This window comes from Marmota marmota, unplaced genomic scaffold, assembly GCF_001458135.2.
Source record: "Marmota marmota marmota unplaced genomic scaffold, marMar, whole genome shotgun sequence".
Taxonomy (NCBI): Eukaryota; Metazoa; Chordata; class Mammalia; order Rodentia; family Sciuridae; genus Marmota; species Marmota marmota.
This window is the reverse complement of record NW_025999869.1, coordinates 13,922,543-13,941,429: the sequence shown is the minus strand read 5'-3', so window position 1 is coordinate 13,941,429 and position 18,887 is coordinate 13,922,543. Positions and strand designations below refer to the sequence as shown.

The following is an 18,887-nucleotide window of genomic DNA, read 5'->3' as shown; positions in this document are numbered from 1 at the left end:
TAGAGGCCATCTAGCTGTGTTGATCACCATCTTCTTTATCTATCAAATAATGGGTAGGACTAGGTGATCCCAGGCCCCCACAAACCCTAAGATTCTATTACTCTGTGATTGTGAAATGAGAAGCCGCATAGATGTTATTCCCATCGATGCTTTGATCTAATCATTAACCAGACTCATGAAACTTTCTGCAATCCGACTACAAAGTTCACTTTTAGGGAAAAGGGGAGGGTTCCGGGCAGCTGGACGCTCCTGGACATCTCCGGGGATCTAACACTAACCTGGACTTAGTTTGCTGGCAACAGCGGAAGGAAGTCTGAGGATCTTCACAGGGACGGGGTGCCCTTTGGAAGAAGGGGTACTTTTGGTGAGTAGAAAACCGTTAAGATCGCAGAGGCCACGTTGAAATCCACTTTTGGCCCATGCTTACTCTTGTTGTTTTGTTTCTAAGTTTGGCTCGATGGCTTGTTTTTCCTCTGTTCCTTGTGTCATCTGGTGGGATGCGGCGTCCGAGCGTCATAACTCATTCACGGTGCTCTGGAAAAAAGTCACTGTGCAAAGCAGATGCAGTTTCTGCATGAAGGCCAAAAGAAAACCGCAATTCACGTGGTTCATGGCCCACGTGGGCGGCTTGTCCCACAGTGGCTGTGAGATGGTCATTTGTTTCTGGTTTCTTGTGCTTGGTTTTGACTGGAGACTGGGTTAAAGATACAGCCTGTCAGCTGAGCTCGGTGGTGCATGCTTGTAATCCCAGCAGCTCGGGAGGCTGAGGCAGGAGGATGGTGAGTTCAAAGCCAGCCTCTGCAAAAGCGAGGTGTTAAGCAACTCAGTGAGACCCTGTCTCTACATAAAATATAAAATAGGGCTGGGGATGTGGCTCAGTGGTCGAATGCCCTTGAGTTCAATCCCCAGTACCTCCCCCCAACAAAAAATAAGATCCAGCCTGTCACTACTGCCCAGAATTTCCCCAGGACTCAGAAAAAATCGTGCGGGCCCAGCATGTCCCTAGGACTCTTAGAAAAGATGATGTGGGCCTGGCTTCTTCAAGGAACAACTGAAGCTGGAAGGTTTTTATTTCTTCCTTAAAGAACCCAAAAATCCCTCCATTGTGTCCCTAAACTCCTTTTTTGATGTGCTTTTCTCTGCTGCCTATGATTCCTATGGGTTAATTAACTCCTTTATAAAATACAAATACTTTCCCCAAAATCCACACACGAAAACACAAGCAGCCTCTAGCAGAGGTAATCCATAAAGCTAACTGTCAAACATTAACTCCTTAATAAATTTGGTCTATCTAAATTACTTCTAATGTGACAGCTAGCTGTGGTGATGGAGTTTCCAACAAAAGGCAAATTGTGTTTTCTAAATCGACTTTAGTATTCATTGACTCATCTGAGCTTCACGGAAATAGCAGACTGGTTTGTGTTCGTTCGTTCATTCATTCCTATACCAAATGTCATGGACTGGCAAAAGCACAGCAGGGCGATAGAGATAATGACAAGATAAGGATGCTTCTTATGTGTGCCACTCCCAGCATACGGGGCAACAGACACATAAAAACCATCACAGACACACACACCCAAAGGAGAACAGCTCAGAAATGTTAAGTGTTTTGCCCTAAGTCAAACAGGTAGAAGATTCTGCAGCAGGATTTCCTGCCAGGTGTCTCGTGATTAACTTCAGAACACTCTTCAAGACCTCCTAGAGCTTCCTGCACATGGACCAGTTTAGATGGGGGGAAGTAAGGAAAGAAAGCTCCCACACCAAGGTTCTGTTGTTGGAGGGATGATCTGCTAATTACTGCAGAAACTAGTGATCGCCAGCAGCATCAAGAGATCTCCCCGCAGAACAAATGGGGATAGCAATCCCATAGCTCAGCTGCATGATTTCTCCAGCGGTCCTGAGATGATGTCCAACCCGGCCCAGCGTCTGGCACGGATTTGGTGCTCAAGAAACACCTACATCCTTGGGGACTCAGTCATTTGACCTCTTGTCGGTATGTTACCAACTGGCAGATGGTCAATCCCAAAAGAAGCCTTGACATCTCAACCACATTGCCTTGATCCCTGGCTCCACAGTGTGAGAAAGACTTAAATTGTCCTCAAGATCTTTGCTTTTCCCTGGTAACCTCTTTCATTCACTAATCCCATTCCACCACCAAGTCCCAAGTCACAGTGCTTTTTAATTCTAGACTTGCCCCCAGCTTCAACGTGTATTGTAAGTGCGCTTGTCAAAGTGTCCCTTCCCACTGCAGTAGGTCTCTCCTCGGATGGCACTCTCAGACCAGCTGTTAAGACAAAAGAAATATTCTACCTAAGACCGAGATCAAAGATGCAGACCATCACTTATCTTTTCCAGTACTTCCTTTGGCCACACAGTGAGAGATGACAGACGGTCCCTGTCATCGCGGAGCTCCTCGGGGTTCTCTTTGCTCATTTGTTCTCTTTTGCAGCCCTTCAGGTTGCTGTCACCTCCATCCGGTGCCCAGCGCAGCCACCCAGCTTTGATTCTCAGGCACCACAGGCCCTCTGTGTGCTGAATGGGGTCTCATGTGCTCTGAATCTGTGGCTATCAGCCACAGAAAAGAAAATTATTAGATACCTGCTGGGTACAAAGTGCTAGGCTAGGACTGGGGAGAAAAGAGAGTTGTCGTGGCTTCGAAAAGCACATAAAATCCTGTCACTCGTGACAATACGGATAGACCTGGAGGACATCATGTTAATTGGAATAAGTCAGGCACAGAAAGACGAACATTAAATGACCTCCCTCACACATGAAATCTGAAACTTTCATCTCAGAGACATTGAGAGTAGAAAAGAGAGACCACCGGAGAGTTACCAGGTTGTCAGGGACAGGAGAGTGGCAGGGGAAGGGAGCAGAGAAGCTGATCGGTGGGCACTGAATTACAGTTAGATAGAAATAAGAAGTTGGATGGCACCTTTTGGTGAATATATTCAATAATAATTTATTGTAGACCACTAAATAGATAGAAGAGAGGAACTTAAATGCACTCACCATAGGAAATGATAAAATTTCAGGAGTTATGAATGATAGATACTCTGACTTGATCACTACCCAGTGTATCCATGAATTAAAATGTCAGATTATATCTTAGGAAAAATATACATATAGATGTAGATTTTTAAAAAAGAAAAATTAGAAATGAAATAAGCATGGCCTCTGTTCAAGAACCAGCTCTGGCACCAATTTACAGTATCATCCTGGGAAAATGACAACCTCATTCTATAAAATGATGATGTTGTAAACCCTTAGCTGATGGGGTCATTGTAAAGAATAAATAAGGTAAAACAAAACCAAAATACAAAGGGTAGGCATGTAAAGTGCTTGGTTGGCACATGACTAACAATAATAAATGGTATGCAAATAAATAAATAAACAGTGTATGAGGCTGACTTTGGTGTGTTTTATGGCGGAGGTAGAGTACCATGGTAGAGTGTAGGAAGAAGAGATTCTTTTTTTTTTTTAGGTTTTTTTTTTAATTGTTGATAGACCTTTTATTTATTTATATGCAGTGCTGAGAATTGAACCCAGTACCTCACCCATGTCAGGCAAGTGCGCTACCATTGAGCCCCAGCCCCAGCCCCAAGAGATTCATTTTGATTGAAAAGATTAAGAAAGGCTTCCCAGAGCAGACAGAAGTTGAGCTGGCTGTGGAAAATAGGTAGCTTTGGAAAAAGGATCTTGGGAACTTCCAAATGGTTTATTGTCAGTGTTGAAAAGCTGTGCACTGCTGGTTGTGGTTAAGTCTTGAAGGATGACATTAACTCCTACCAGGTAATGTAAGGAGCAATGTTGCTACATTCAGAAATAACTGGGTTGATAGAAGACTTCAATGCTGCATGTACAAAAATGTAACAACAAATCCCAGCATTACCTACAATTATAATGCACCATTAAAATGTACAGGAAAGGAGTCTTCAATACCTTATGGCTAGAACTCTCCCTGACCCCATGCAGTCCACAGATGACATAGAATAATATGACTGGATGTTTTATTACCCGAAAGATCATTTAGACTATCAGTCACTAGATGTCCCAATTGTTATTGTAGTTTCAACATCCTAGTCCAAAAGTCATCTAATTATCAGATGTTCATTGCCAATACAATTTTGACCACAATTGATACATTAAAAAGAACCAGGAGTTGCAAAGCCACTAAATTTATGGGAAATCGTGATAAGGACAAAGTTTCTAGAAAATATCAGTTTTAGAAAGAAACCTAGCTAGACCCTAAGCAAGCCACTTAGCCTCTCTGGTGTTCAAAGCATCTCTTGTGCTTGCAGCCCTGATGTCCCAAAGCCTCAGGTCAGAAGAATAGCACAGATTAAATGACGCTGTAAAGAAATTCAACCAAAAATTGAGCATGCAAAAGTATCATGACTTTTCAACTACGAAAGAAAGAGATTGTCACCACCACGAAATCACTCCATTTCAATTCAACAAGCAGGAAGCACCTTAGTCCCCAGGGATACAGAGAGGAATAATTTCACTGTTCTCTGCCTGGGACAATCGTGCCTGAAAAGCCACATATCCAGGTGTGAACGCCATGGTTCAACAGAGAAACCAATACACTCTGGCTTGGCCAGAAGCAAGAGATACTGGTGGGACAGAGGCTGGCAACTGATTGGAAAGGGAGGGCAATTCTTTTAAACTTCTGAGGTAAGAACAAGTGTCCACAGCAGGGAGCACCATGAAGGTGGACTTGAACTTCATATAATGAAGATCACCCCAGTTGGAAAATCTGGAGAATCCCCAAAGCCAGAAAGACTTCAGAAACTCTCAGAAGGGCTCTAGACGACCCTTCTGCACTGACCAGGAAGTTAGCTCAGATGCATGTTAGGGTCCGCACTTCTAACTTCCTTAAGTCAATCAGTGCACAGTAATATTTAATCGCATCCGTCATTTACAGAGCACATATTTAGTGCATGCATCCCGACTTTGGAACCAGCATGCTTGGGTTTAAATCTCAACTCATCTACTTCCTAGCTGTAAGATTTATTGGATAAGTTAGCTGCTCTGTATCTCAGTTTCCTTATATATACAATGGGAATAATAATAGTTTCTAATTCAGAGTAGTATTGAAGTTGAAAGGAGATGATTTATGAAAAAGCACTTTTGAAGAGTAGCACAAAATACTAATAGCAGTACTAATATGTTACTCCTGCGATAGACAACAGCAATGTGTCAGGCCCTGGGCTAGACACTGGATTAGCAGAACTGAGAACGCAGACATGCTCGGTCAGGAGGTGAGATGACATAAAAGATATTGGACAAAAAGTCACAAAAATAAGAATGTAGTTTCAAGCTGACAATTGCTATGAGGAAAAGCAGAGGACACTATGATAGCATATAACATGTAGACTGGGAGATGCTAGGTAGAGTGACATTTAGGCAAGACTTGCAATATAGATATAGCCCATCACCAGTGGCTTAAAGGGATATATCCATATCTGGCTTTACTTTAAATCCACAAAGAAAGAATCCAGCCCTCGACGAAGGCTGGATTGAATTGAATTGAATTCCATGACAATCTGTTTCCCCATTTATGCATCAAGGCTCTACATTGGGCACTATAAGGGTAGATAGGCTCTCTTGGACTTGGCTGTTAGATCCCATTTGATTTATCTCTGAAATCTAGAAACTCATCAGTCCACCCACCCATCGCCCCATTCATCTCTCTGTTCATCCACCCAGCCAGCCTGTCAACCTCTCCAGGAATCCTTCAAGGGAGGCTGATCTGGGGGAAAGTTCCTATAAGCCAAGATGCATGCGGGAGATGGAAGGGAATGGTATGGAAGGATGAAGAAGTTATAAATTAACACAGATGGGGGCATTCAGGGAGAACTTTAAGGAAGAGGTGGCATGCTGGGCCTCGCCAGGAAATTCTAAGCAAAGAAAATTCATGGGAGTGGCAGAAGGGACGATTGTGGCCACGCCTGCCTCCTGCCTCCTGTTGGGCAGTACTCTATTTGGTGCACAAATGTGGCCAGATCGCTCTGCTCCTCAGCTTTCAGCTTTCTCTGGCTCTCTGCTTCTACCCATCGATCTATCCCCTTTTTAAAAATTTTTGCCAACTAAATAGCTAAATTTTCATGCATTAAATATAAATATGATATGTATCCAAACAGCACAGCCAAAGGCCTGAGGTCAGCAAAGAGCTGGGCGATTCAGGAAACAGCTCACTGACACGATCTACCTGGAAATTGGGGTCTATATTAGTTCCCTGGGGCTGCCATAACAAAATACCCCAAATGTGATGGGTGATGCAGCAGAAATTTATTCCCTAACATTTCTGGAGAACAGAAGCCTAAAATGAAGGTCAACATGGCCACAGTTTCTGGAGTCTCTAAGAGAAATTCCATTCTTTACCTCTTCAAGTTTCTGATGACTCCAGGGCTCCTTTGTTTGTGGCACTGTAGCTCTAATCTCTGCCTCCACCTTCATCTGACTCCTTCTCTGTGTCTCTGTCTCTCAAATCCCCCCTCATTTTTCTTACGGGGACACCAGTCTTAATTGAATTTAGGACCCATGCTAAATCAAGCCGGCTTTCATCTCAAGATCTTTAATTTAATTAACATCTTCGAAGATTTCCAATAAGGTCACATTCATAAATACCTGGGATTAGGACTTGGATATATCTTTTATTTGGGGGGACGCTATTTAACCCACTACAAGGTCTAAGAAAGAGAGGTGTATTGAAACCCTATTTTGACAGGTTTCAAGTACCAGCATCACATTACTTAGAGGGTCTACTTCTCTGCAGAGTTGTGATAATGGCAACTCTTATTTTTTATCTCCACAGCTGTTTAAACACCTCTCTGTAGAATTCCTTCTTCTACCTTACTATCCCCATCTGACACCCCAAAGCTCTCCTCTCCTACTTCACGTACCCTTCTGGTACCTAACGAGCCCTGACACACTTCACTGCTTTGGCATGTCCTAATCAATATTCCCTTCCCATAGCTCATGCTCCATGTGAAAGATAGTTAATCAACTATAATCACCTTTACCAAGCCACTGGCTTGTCAACATTAGTAAAACCTGTACATGTGACCCTTCCAGAGTGATCATGTTTGTACAAGCTCATTTGTGGAGATGCAGCTACATCTGGAGACAGTCTAGCTGGAAGTCATAATCTTAGTTCCTTAGGGCGGCCATAACAAAGTACCCCAAACTTAGAGGTTAATGAAACAGTTGGGGACACTACCTAAGGCAGATGGGGAGGCAAGAACTGCCCTTCTTCTTGTCCTTGGAAGATCACTGGCCAAACCCAGCTGACCCAGGGAGCTACCACTTGCAGAACTCAGCCCCCTCTGATGAAAACCAAAGGAGGGAAGGGAGAGGCATGGATCTGAGGACAAGTGGGGCCAGAACCAGCATGCTATCATTGATGAGACACAGAGCCCAGAGCAGATGACATAATTGCACATGGACAGAATAAGTGTGGATTTTGCAACCAGGTCTCTCTGAATCTGATGTTGGAGGTCTTGCTGCACATTGCTCTCATTACTGTCATAGAAAATAGCAATTGCTTGGTCTGACTGCTGAGGTCAGGAGATATAACTTGGGGTCCCAAGAGGCTGCTTTGTGGCTTATCATGTTAGCAGGAGGAATTTCTGTGGATCTTTGTGAATAGCGTGAATATGCTCCACACAAAACCCCTTTCAGGAAGAAGCCATGACCCTGCAGCTGAAGTGCTCTGAGGGGATATTCCAGCTATCATCTTGAGCATGGCCTTCACAGATATGGAGAGCTTCCTTGCCCGTGGATGGTACCCTTCCCCAGCAGCCCATATCCAGTAACTGATAATGGCTCAGCCTTTGGGGTCCACTGAGGGACAACCCCAATGAACACTGCAGTTCAATTTCACCTGGCCAAAAATCCTGCTTCTTCTCCCTTCCCCGGGTGTCAGTCCTAAGGCCAACCCCTGTTCATGGTGGGCTTTTATGTTGTTCTTGCTCTTTTACACACAACCGCTCACTCTACATAGCTGAAAATGGCGGCAACTGTGTTGGAAGCAATGGCGCTGACCATCACAGAGGTGGTATCACCTCCTGTCCTCTCTAGATAGAATACAGGGCTGCTCGCACGGAGATTTTCTGGTTAATTTAGACTGGCAAGCAAGTGGGGACACTATCGGATGGTGAGACACTTGCTGTTTTCTGGAGGAACATGCTTTGTTTGTCCACCCACGAATCACCAGGAAGGTGTTGATTGGAAGATGTGTGGAGGCACACTCCTCAGTGTTCAGCCTCACCTCTGGTCCGTTATGTGGAGGGTAGGACACGGCTCAGGACCACAACTGCTCTGAGGGCATTTTCCCATTGGGATTGAAACATGTCCTTCCATTCCTTAGCGCTTCAGGGACATTGGAGCCTTCCCTCTAGACGTAGGCAAAGGTTGGCCCCTGTCTTTCTGTGGAATGTTTCATACAAAGATACCAGGATGCTTGCCCAAGTGCTCAGATTCACTGATCTCTAATTGCTGGCCCCCACAGCCATAATAAGACCCAGAGCTTGGCAGAGCTTCCAGAAGCCTCACATCCCCTCTCTGTGCTCAGGAAGGGTCCACCACCACGACCATCTCCCATGTGTCTTCTTCCTTTAAAATGAAAGAGATTCTTCACTCTTGGCACCTGTTCTCTCTGCCGTCCCATCAAATGGCAACAAGCTACAGAAGCTCTCTGGAGCTGTGGCTGGCCTCCCCCACACACGGTTTTCTTTCCTGCCAACTAATCCCTGCCCTTAACCTTCTTAGGTGTCAGTACAGCACCGATTATTCATGGCTTCATTGACATTTCTTCCAAATCCCTGAAGCTGGTGGTGACTCATCCTCTCTTGTCATCGAGGGGCATCGCTGATCTGTACCCAGTGCACTGCATGAAGTTCTCTGAGGCCTTTCATCAAAAGCACTCTGAAAACTTTTAATTTGATGACCTAGGGCCAAACATGAAGATCTCCAGTTTTACAGCTTGCAGAAGGAAATTAAGCCTGGGTCACGCAGGGACAGGAACTCTGATCTTGCCCCCCGGGAGATAGGATCCTAGGTCATGGAAAGTTAATTTAGCAAAGGTCTGGGTGCCCACAGAGGGGCCTGTTTGAACTTACCATCTGCCAAAGTGCTACTAACATGGAAGGAGAATGATACTTCAACACAAGCCTCTTTTAGTAGACAGTGTCCTTGGATTTTCCATGGGATATTTTTATTCTGTTTAAAAAAAAATACTTACTGGGTTGAATGGGAACTGAGAGTACAGTTCCGAGAAAAAAACAAACAAAAAAAAATGTGTCTCCATTGCACTGATTATACCATGTAGGATGGCAATTTCCTAGGAATTTGCATCCAACTTAGTAGCTTCATATCTGTTTGATGGGATAGGTCCTCTCCAACCCTTTTATGTTAATCAGCTTTCCATTGCTGTGACAAAATACCTGAGATAATCAACTTTAAATGAGGGAAGGTTTATTTTGTTTCATGGTTTCAGAAGTTGCTTGGCCTTGTTGCTTTGAGCCTGCGGTGACACCATACATCATGGAGGGAGCATGTGGCAGAGGAGGCCTGTTCATCTCATGGTTGCTAGGAAGCACAGAGAGAGGAAGGGATCAGAGTGCAATATCCCCTTCAAGGTCATGTTCCCAGTGGCCTAACTTCCTTCTGCTAGGCCCTACCTCCTAAACTTCCACCACATCCCAATACCACCACAGGCTGGTGACCAAGCTTTTAAACAGGAACCTTTGGGGTGCATTCGAGATCTAAACTCTAGCACCATTTCTGAAGTCCCTTAATGGTTGGATCAGAGGAGGGGGCTCTGGTAACATGGCTCATGGTGGAGAAAGCAGCAGTGACCTCTTCAGTAAAGTCACACACAGGACCTATGCTAAGAGGTTTGTCCTACAGGTCAAAGGCCTGTTGTCTTGCAGAGGCACCTTAATGACAGTCCCTAGTCATGGACTCTTTTCTCCTTCCTCCCATCCTCTCTCCCCAACCCCCAAATTACTTAAACCTATACCTACAGTCTTAGCCAAGAGCAAAATCTGAACCGTCTCTGACTATTCACCCTTGAAAATCAAATCCAAGAGGACACAGAACTCTGAGCCAAAGCCAAGAACGAATGTGGAACCCTCAGACTAACACAGCACACACATGTTGGCTGGGTCCCTACGTAAATGTCTTTGACATTTAAGTGAGCATCTTCAATGGAGAGACGCAACACAACAATCCAGTTTTCCAGTTTCTTTCAAAAAAAATAATAATGTCTGGCCACATTTTGCTAGAATTCTGCACCCCCAGCAGCTGGAGATGAGTAGTCCGGCCCCAGCCCCTTTACAGAGAAAACAGAATTCACTTCTTACACTAGATGCACGTTTCCCTATTATTTTCCAGACCTTTGGAGGCATACAGTCTTGAGTCCTTTGGGTTAATCTGGGGAGGGAGAGGAAAGAAAGAGGGTCCATGAGAGAAAGTATCCCTGGGGACATTAGTTCAGACAATTTGGGATGGAGGTGACTGACTGAATACCTGACTAAAAGTTACTTAAACAAAAAGAAATTTTGTTACTTTATTTAACAAAAGTCTACAAGTTGGCAGTTCCTGTGTTGGAATGTCGAGTTCTAAATCATTTTCTCTGCAGTGTTTCTGACTTTCTTCTCATGGTGGCACTAAAGCTGCCACAGCTCGAAGCCCTACATGCTCATACAATGACATACCAAAGAGAGAGTCCGGAATGTCTCTTATATCTTTCTTATCAGGGAGCAAAATCTTTCCAGAAGTTTCCAGAAGACTTTGACCCCGGTCCTATTGACCAGAATTTTGGATCCCATGACCATCCCCTAAGACACTGGCAGATGAGAATGAAATTGTCATGTTGGAGTGAGACCCAACGTGGTTCATCTCCTGGGTCCTCCTTAGCACATCATGATTCTAATAAAAAGGAAAACGGGGAGGACGGTAGGTGACCACAACACATACCATGTATGGAAGGCAGGGCCTCTCTACTCTGCTTCTATCCTGGCTACGCATCACCTAGGATGCTGGGAAGGAGCTCGTGCTGAGGAATTCACTCTTCTGGCGTCTGCAGGGACTGTAAGATATGGTGTGAATACAAAGTAGAGGACTGCTTGTCCCTTCTACTGCACTCTGTGTGTGACAGACTCACAGTGAGAGCATTTGGCTGTGAACGCGGCCACCCCTCCGGTTCAACCTTAGGGACCAGCATTTTGCTTCAGGCATTTTCCTGGCCAGCAGAGAGCAGGTTTCCCTCCTGACCCCAGCTCTGAATTTTCTCACCAGACTCTCTTCCCCTCGGGGGTATATAAAAAGACATTGCCCTAGGGAGCAGGCCTGGGCCTCGGTCCTACAGTCAGAAGAGCGACTCATCTCTCTTTCCTAAGGAGCTGATGATGAAGTTTCTGGAACGGATGCCTCAAATCATAAATTTGGGCTTGTTGCTTGGCCCCCTGTCTCCACTTCTGTTCACTGCACCCCGGGCAGCCTCAGAGCCACCAACCCTGGGAAACAGTTATCAAATAAATGTTCAGCTCCTGGTCCTATGAGCCACACACCCCTTATTAAACCTCTCTGATCAGCTGGCAGGCATGCGCAAAGCTGATGGCTTCAGAGAGCTCTGGGACCATCAGAGGACTGTCCCTCCCACTGCACCAGACTGAACTGTCATTTCTGGAGCAGGTCTGGGGAGCCCTCTAGCTCTCTGACTGTCATACATCCAAGACATGTCCCACGGCACATCCACTGACAGATTTTCAAAAACTAAGAAAATAATTGTTTGACTACTCTGTGACAACATCATGCTTACCAGCTTTTAACACATTCAGATCTCTTGTCTCAGCAGCTCCTTGTGACAACTCCGAGCAGACTCCATCAATCACCATCATTATAACCTCTATTTTATTTACTCCCTACTGTGTGCCAGGCACTGTGATAAGCACTTTCTATCCATCATCTCATTTAATGCTTTCAACAGCACCATAAGGTAGGTCCTGTTATAAATCCTATTTTATCAGCAAAGAACCCAAAGCGTTAGAAAATGGTGCGACTGCCCAGGTAACAAGTGACAGAGCCAGGTTTTTAAACTCATATCTGTCCAGTACAAAAACAGGACTTGTACTGACCATTGCCACCTTAGCACAGTCTGGGGAATGATGGTGACCAGGGTGCTGTTAAGATCCTGAGAATAAAGGATGAGCATTAGATATTAAGGTAACTGGCCTCCACCCCCTGATTCTTTCTTGCCCCCCAGCCTCACTTCCTGTTCTCTCTTGCCCTCTCACCTTCATGAGAACATATTAAAGCTCAAGAGCTAGATTACTGCTCTATTACATAGAAGAGCAGCTTTAGGTCTTTTTAGCTTCGTTCCAAAAGATCAATAGGATGCCAGAGCTCAGTTAGACCCAAGAATCAGAAGAGGACATTGACCGGGATTTCCCAGTGCGAGGGTGCTCTCAGGCAACACTTACAGTCTGGGCAGTTGGAATCAGCAAGGCCAGAGAGATCCCCTCGAAACAGCAGAGTCCAGAAATGAGTGGCAGGAATTGCCTAAGCCATGTCCCTGGCCAGGAGCCAAGGTCATGGTCAAGTACCAAAAGGAAAGACATGCAAGAGGCAGGACACAGGGTCTGTACTAGGCAACTGGTGTCCAGTCCAAGGGTCTCCCACTGCTGCTAGGAACAGTTTCTGGCACACGCTCATGAGCCAATGGAAAGCAATGAGATCCCGGAGGAGAACTCACATTCAGAACAGGACTCCAGGCCAAGAGAGAGGCTGGTAAATTAGAGAACAGCAGAACAAATAGTCCCAGGCAGTCTTGGGTGCCCTAGTTCCTACCAGGTGCAATCTGGCCAATTAATTCAACTAAAATGTCATCGGCTCATAGTAATAATACCCTTTCCTTCCAGCTAGCACATGTCCTAGTGAGCTTCCATACTCTCCCCATCTCTAATCCTCACCATGACCCTCACAGCATAATCAGTGTCAGAGAGTCTCCATTAAACAAATGAGCAAACTAGGACTTGGAGAGATGAGGTGACCTGCCAAAGTCCCCTAGAGGATCAGGTAGGATTAGAGCCTGACTCCTTTCCTCTCCAGCATATATCTTACCTCAGAACTAGAACTGTGGAGACCACAGAGCTGAAAAATTGCAAAGATCACACAGGTGTCAACCCAGCTACTAACATCTTCTGGGCACAGCCTCCATGTCAAGCAGTGTGCTGGGCGAGGAGGCCACAGCAAATGGCACCCACAGCCCATACCCAAGGAACTCACTGCCCGACTCTGTTAGTCAGTGTTTCATCACTGTGACCAAAATACCTGACAAGAACCACTTAGAGAAGGATAAGTTTATTTTGGCCTGTGGTTCAGAGGTTCTGTCCATGGTTGGTCAACTCCATTGCCCAAGATGGAAACAGACCGTCATGGTGGAATGGTGGAAGGGAATGGCAGAGGAGAGCTGTTCCACTCATGGTGGCTGGAAAGAAGAGGGGAAAAGGAAAGGCCTAAGGAAAGAGGCCCCTTCCAGGGCGCTCTCTCTCTCTCTCTCTCTCTCTCTCTCTCTCTCTCTCTCTCACACACACACACACACACACACACACGGCTCACCTCCCCCAGATATGCCCATCGGACCATTCAAACTCAGATGGACTGATTAGGTTACAGATCTCACAATCCAATCATTTCACCTTGGAACATTCCTACGTTAACACAGGAGCCGCTGGGGGACATCTCATATCAAAACCACAACTGACCTAATTTTTCAGGTCATCTTAGAAAACCAAGAAGGAGGCCCCTGCCTCCTCCAACCCCACTTCTGGCCCTGGGTAAGCTGGTTGGGTCCACTGTTGCATGCCCCCATGCCACTTTTTCTGGTCATTCCAGAAACCATGTCAGAGGCAGGGTCCCTGGGCCAGTAGATTCGACTGTGTCATTCTGAATCTAAACGACATCCTCTGTGATCAGTAGCCTCTGTCGGCCCCAGGAGGCTTCTGTTTGTTTGTGGCTGGGTGGATTTGCTTGGGTTAGATCGCCTGTACACTGGGGAAAGGGGCCCAGCAGCTGTTGAAAGACCAGCTGGAAGGCGGTCAGCACAACTCCTCCCTGTGGACTGCAGCCCTAGAGTGACACAGCGCTTCTCCCGGCTCCAACTCGGGCAGCAACAGGCGCCTGAGTTTCACCTCTAAAAGAGCACTATGGTGGGAATGACATCTTTTGGTTATCTGATCACTCTCCATCACTGAAACTTCTTAGGAATGATTTCAGCCCCCCTCTGTAGCAGCCAGAGCTATAAATAAAGGTCCCCCGGGATGCTGAATCCTGCCCTTCATCCCGGTCGCCTCTGTGACTCATTCCACAAGCTGATTCTTTATCCATCTTCTTGATTACAGGAAGGGGAGAGTGCAAGTCCTACTTGTGTGTAGCCGTTCTTGTGGCGCACCGTGGACATTTACTTAGGTGCAGTCCGCATGCATGCATGTCTGCGTGTGCACGTGTCAGCTAGTGACTCGCTGCTCCATCTTAAAGGGTAGATTGGAACTGCATCTGTCACTCAGGTTCCAGCATGACAGCTGTTGGCCATGAGTCCACCTTAAGTCACGCTAATTCAGACCCTTCCCCGTGCACTGTCCTATGCTAAGCAAAGGGGATAAGATACGAGTTCTACCATCTTCATGGCCTGCAGTTGCTTAAAGCAAATAAAATCCCTGAGTCCCAGCAGCAGTTGAGAAAGCAGCATTTCATGCAAGAAAAAGCCTTACCTGAAACAGAGAAGAGAAAGACATTCATTTATTGAATCCCTTCTTCTTTGTGCTTGGCACTTACTAAGTGCTGCATAATATATTCCTCACAACAGCACAGCAAGACTGTCTCTTATTCAAGTTTTTCACTCATGAGAAAATATCCCCAGGGAAGATAGATAACTTGCCTAAGAAAATCACACAGACCATGAAGGTCTAATTTGAGATTTGAGTTGAAGAATTTGGGGCAGAATCTTAGAGATTATCTCATCTAAACCTTCATCTAGTGCTTGCATCTACTCCTAAAATCCCTGAAAGCCGGTCATTCAGACTCTGGGTAGACAAAATTCAGCTCTCAAAAGAAGCTGTTTGTATTCTCCAGCTTCTTGTTGCTGTGATAAAATACCTGAGGTAGGCTGCTTAGGAAAAGCAGAAGGTTATTTAACTTCACAGTTTTGGAGGTTCAAGGGCATGGTATCTGTGCTGGCTTTGTTCTGGTGGGGACACTCTCAGCAGCAACACATCATGTCAGATGGCAATGGACAGAGCATGGGTAGGAGCAAGGAGTCACATAGCTGCCCAAATAGGAAAGGAGCTGAGTGGGACCAGGCTCAGGCTTTTATAATAACTGGCTCCTGCAAGATCTCACTCCATATGATTTGTATTCCTTTCTGAGAAAGCACCCCTTTGGCCAAGGCTGTCCTAGATGGCCCAACTCTTCAAGGGCCTGCTATGTGGGCAACTCAGATTTTAACACAAGACACTGTGGAGAACACCCAAATGATATCAACATACAGCCCTGTGCCATCTTTAGACAGTGCCAAACTGCTAGAAAGTTCTCCCCAGTGTTGAGGCTCAATCTGTCTCTCATACGCCCTCTGGGAAGACAGAGAGCAAGTGACGGCCTTTGAAATAACCAATGACAATCCATGTGCTATTTCCTCCCCAAGCCAGACCCACCCTTCAACCATTCCATACTGGAAATAATTTTAAATCCTGAGATATTTGTTCATCACAAAAATCCTTCCTGCTAGTACCCACGTTGCTGCCACATGTAGGTTAGGTATGTACCAGCTGTGTGAATGAAGTCATGTGTGAGCCCTTTCAGGGTGGATGGTGTCAGGACATATCTCATTAAGCCTTTATCTTAATTAGGGATTGGATGGTTGCCAGACACAGAGCCCATTCTGGCTAGTTCAAGTAAAATTCAGGTTTGATAGAAGGATGTAAGGAACTCTAGAGACAGCCAGATGTGAAAATGTTATAGGACCTAATGGAATGAATTGATATCAGAAAGCTAGTTTCTCTCTCTCTCTCTCTCTCCCCCCTTGTGTTTGCTCTCTGCCTTCCCTTAGTGTGTCTGCCCCTTGACATGCTGGTTTTCTCTGCAGCTCATTGCTCAAAATGGCAGCTGTCCAAAAGCCATACCCACATACAGCTCCAGGTTCATCAGCATCTAGATGACAGAGGTTCTATGACCCAGTATTGGTCATTAATTGATTGGTCAGAGTAGGGTCAGGTGATCACTCCTAGACCAATGAGTGATGGCCAGCAGGCAGGGAGGGGCTCTCCTGGTACAAACAGAGCTGCATTAGGTAGTTCTTTATCAAGGATTCTAAGGTTATATTAGAGGGGAGGGAAGATTCTTTGGAAAGGTTGTGGTGAAAAGAAATGGTGGCATGTCTGGTACACTTTTAAATACCAGATACTCAGGATGAGCCCAGAGAAGACTTTTATCCTCAAGATGTACAGACACAGGCTGTGGGGACTAGGGACTTTCAGAACTTCTTATTCTTCTGAAATTCATATTCAGGGCCATAAACCCTAGAAATCCTAACAGCCACAGGTGACTTGGAGCAGGCCTCAGCTTTCCTCTTGCAAGATGATACTTTACAGGACTTATTTGTGGCTCTTGAGCATCTTGTTGATGACTTTGGAAATCTTCAGAAAGGCAAAAGATGCCATCGACAAGTGCTAAACCCAGAAACAGCCCACATGTTCTTAGATACGTAAAGGAAGTGTGTGTGCGGTGTGCGGTGTGTGCGGTGTGTGTGTGTGTGTGTGTGTGTGTACATGCCATGGTAAGGGCTGTGGGTAGAAAGAGGAGACAGAGAAGGACAATGGGGGAATATGACTGTTTTGTAAGAGGACGTTCATTGAATTGTAAGCTGGAAGATTTCTTAAAAATTGCTACCACATAGCCATCCAACCCAAATTGAAGGGTTTCCCAGAAGTCCCTCTAGCACCAAAGAGCAGGTAAGAGGAAGGGCTACGTAGGCAGCCCTCACCACCAGCACCCTCCCAGCAACAGTGCAGTTCTACTGTTCTTGGTTTTATTTGGTTGCTATGTGTTGTTTTGCTCTTTTCTGGGCAAGGAAACTGCAGAGAGCAGTGATTTGCTCACAGTCACACAGCGAGGGCCTAAGCTGCACTGGTTCCCAGCTGTGCTGACTCCCCAAACCCTCCTTCTGCTGCCACAGGTCATATTGATACAAGAAAGGGAACAGTGATTTTTGACAAGGATAAGTGTCGTGACAGCTAACCATCTGTGGCTTCCACCTGCAGGAACCATCAGGCATTTGCTGCTGACGTGCTTCTACCTCCCAATAGCCCGAGCACACAGCTGTGTCTGGCAGTGACCAAGCTGCAGAACAGTGATAAACTGGTGGCTTCGGGGCTCAAATCCCTAAACTGTCAAACTGGCTCCTTGGTTATCTGTTTATCTTGCAATTACCAGCTAATTTTTAAAGGGACCCTATACCAGGGTAATTAAATCGCAACCAGCAGACCTCAATTCTAACTTGAGAGAGAGAGAGACACTGTGACAGAATGTTAAGGAGCTCTCCAAACCGACAATGTCAAGGCGCTGTGGCTGGAATAAATGAAATCCCATCTACCCTCCCAAGATTCAAGGTCCTGAGAGAGAGAAACAGATTGGACAAGCTCAGTTCCCTTGATCACACACTTGGCAGCCACAGCCACCACCCCTGGAACCAATGCTGAGTTTAGGTTTTTCAGGCCACCCTGTTTACCCTCCACCAAGTCCTGGGTGGTATGACTCAGTCACAGCCTCTCTAGCTCAAGAGTGGCACTTGCTCTTCCGTCCAATCCCAGTCCAACCTGGGCCATGCCCGACTCCACTCCTCGAATCATAAGACCCAACACTTACCAATTCCTAAGCAAAGTATCTTCAGGCTCACGCTGACTTGTAGCCTGGTGTTGTAATTATTCTATTTGATTTGCACATGTAATTTCTTACCACGTCTTCTTTTCTGAGAACCAGGATTGGGGAGGGGAGCCTTTGTGATTAGAATGGAAAAAAAAAAAAAGAGCAAAAAGTATTGCATACAAAATTATCCCTTCTCTGATAGGCCTTCCCAGAGCTGGACCCAAACTTAAGAGTCAGTTCACAGCAAGAGTACGAGGCAACCCAGGCCCCTCATCTTGGTTCAAAAATTTTAGCCTAGAGCAAGCAGTCAGTTCCAAATACTTCCTCACCAGTTCTCCTAGAAGGCCTTTGGGGACTTCATACAAACAGAACCTTTGTGTCAGAGACCCTGCAGTGGAACACAAATTAGGCCCACTCCAGGACTTGGCTATAAAAACTGAAACACATAACTTCCAAAGTCACTTGTAGTTCTAAAAGTCCATGATTCTCTGATTATGCAAAAGAAATCTATTTCTAAAAAGTGGGTGATGGACGTCTTACTCAATGAACTGGAATTCACTTCACCGGATTCCGAAGACTTTCTGGCTAATTCTTAAGCGTATCCCAGGGTGCTGAATTTCTGCCACTTGCCTAGGAGTAATGACATCAGAGAGCAGGATCTGACCTGACCCTTGGAGAAAAAATGTTATCTAAACCATGAGTCAATACCTCATATCTATCCCCAAAACCAAACATCACTTTCTGGTTGCCTTGAGCTAACTGACCAGAGGACGAGGGGTTACTACTGGTGGTTGACTGAACCGGCTGCCTGCATCAAAGAGAGTGGCCCTATGCCATCTGCTCAACACACAGCTTCATTGTGGCCAAAAGCCAAAAAGAAATTAAAAAGAAAAAAAATCAATTCAATTATGGCTGTGGAACTAAGCTGTTTTAGGGCATGATAGCAAAAATAAATCTGT

The 18,887-nt window shown here is 45.6% G+C and overlaps 1 protein-coding gene across 2 annotated transcripts in view; it reads left to right on the top strand.

Annotated features, from left to right (window-relative positions):
* Positions 1–212: 212 nt before the first annotated feature.
* Positions 213–18,887, top strand: part of Adra1b (adrenoceptor alpha 1B) — a 98,515-nt gene continuing 79,840 nt past the window's right edge. For both annotated transcript variants that reach the window (XM_048816236.1, XM_015492660.2), the window contains exon 1: positions 213–364. The gene's annotated coding sequence lies outside the window, so the exon portion shown is untranslated. The remainder of the gene's footprint in view (positions 365–18,887) is intronic.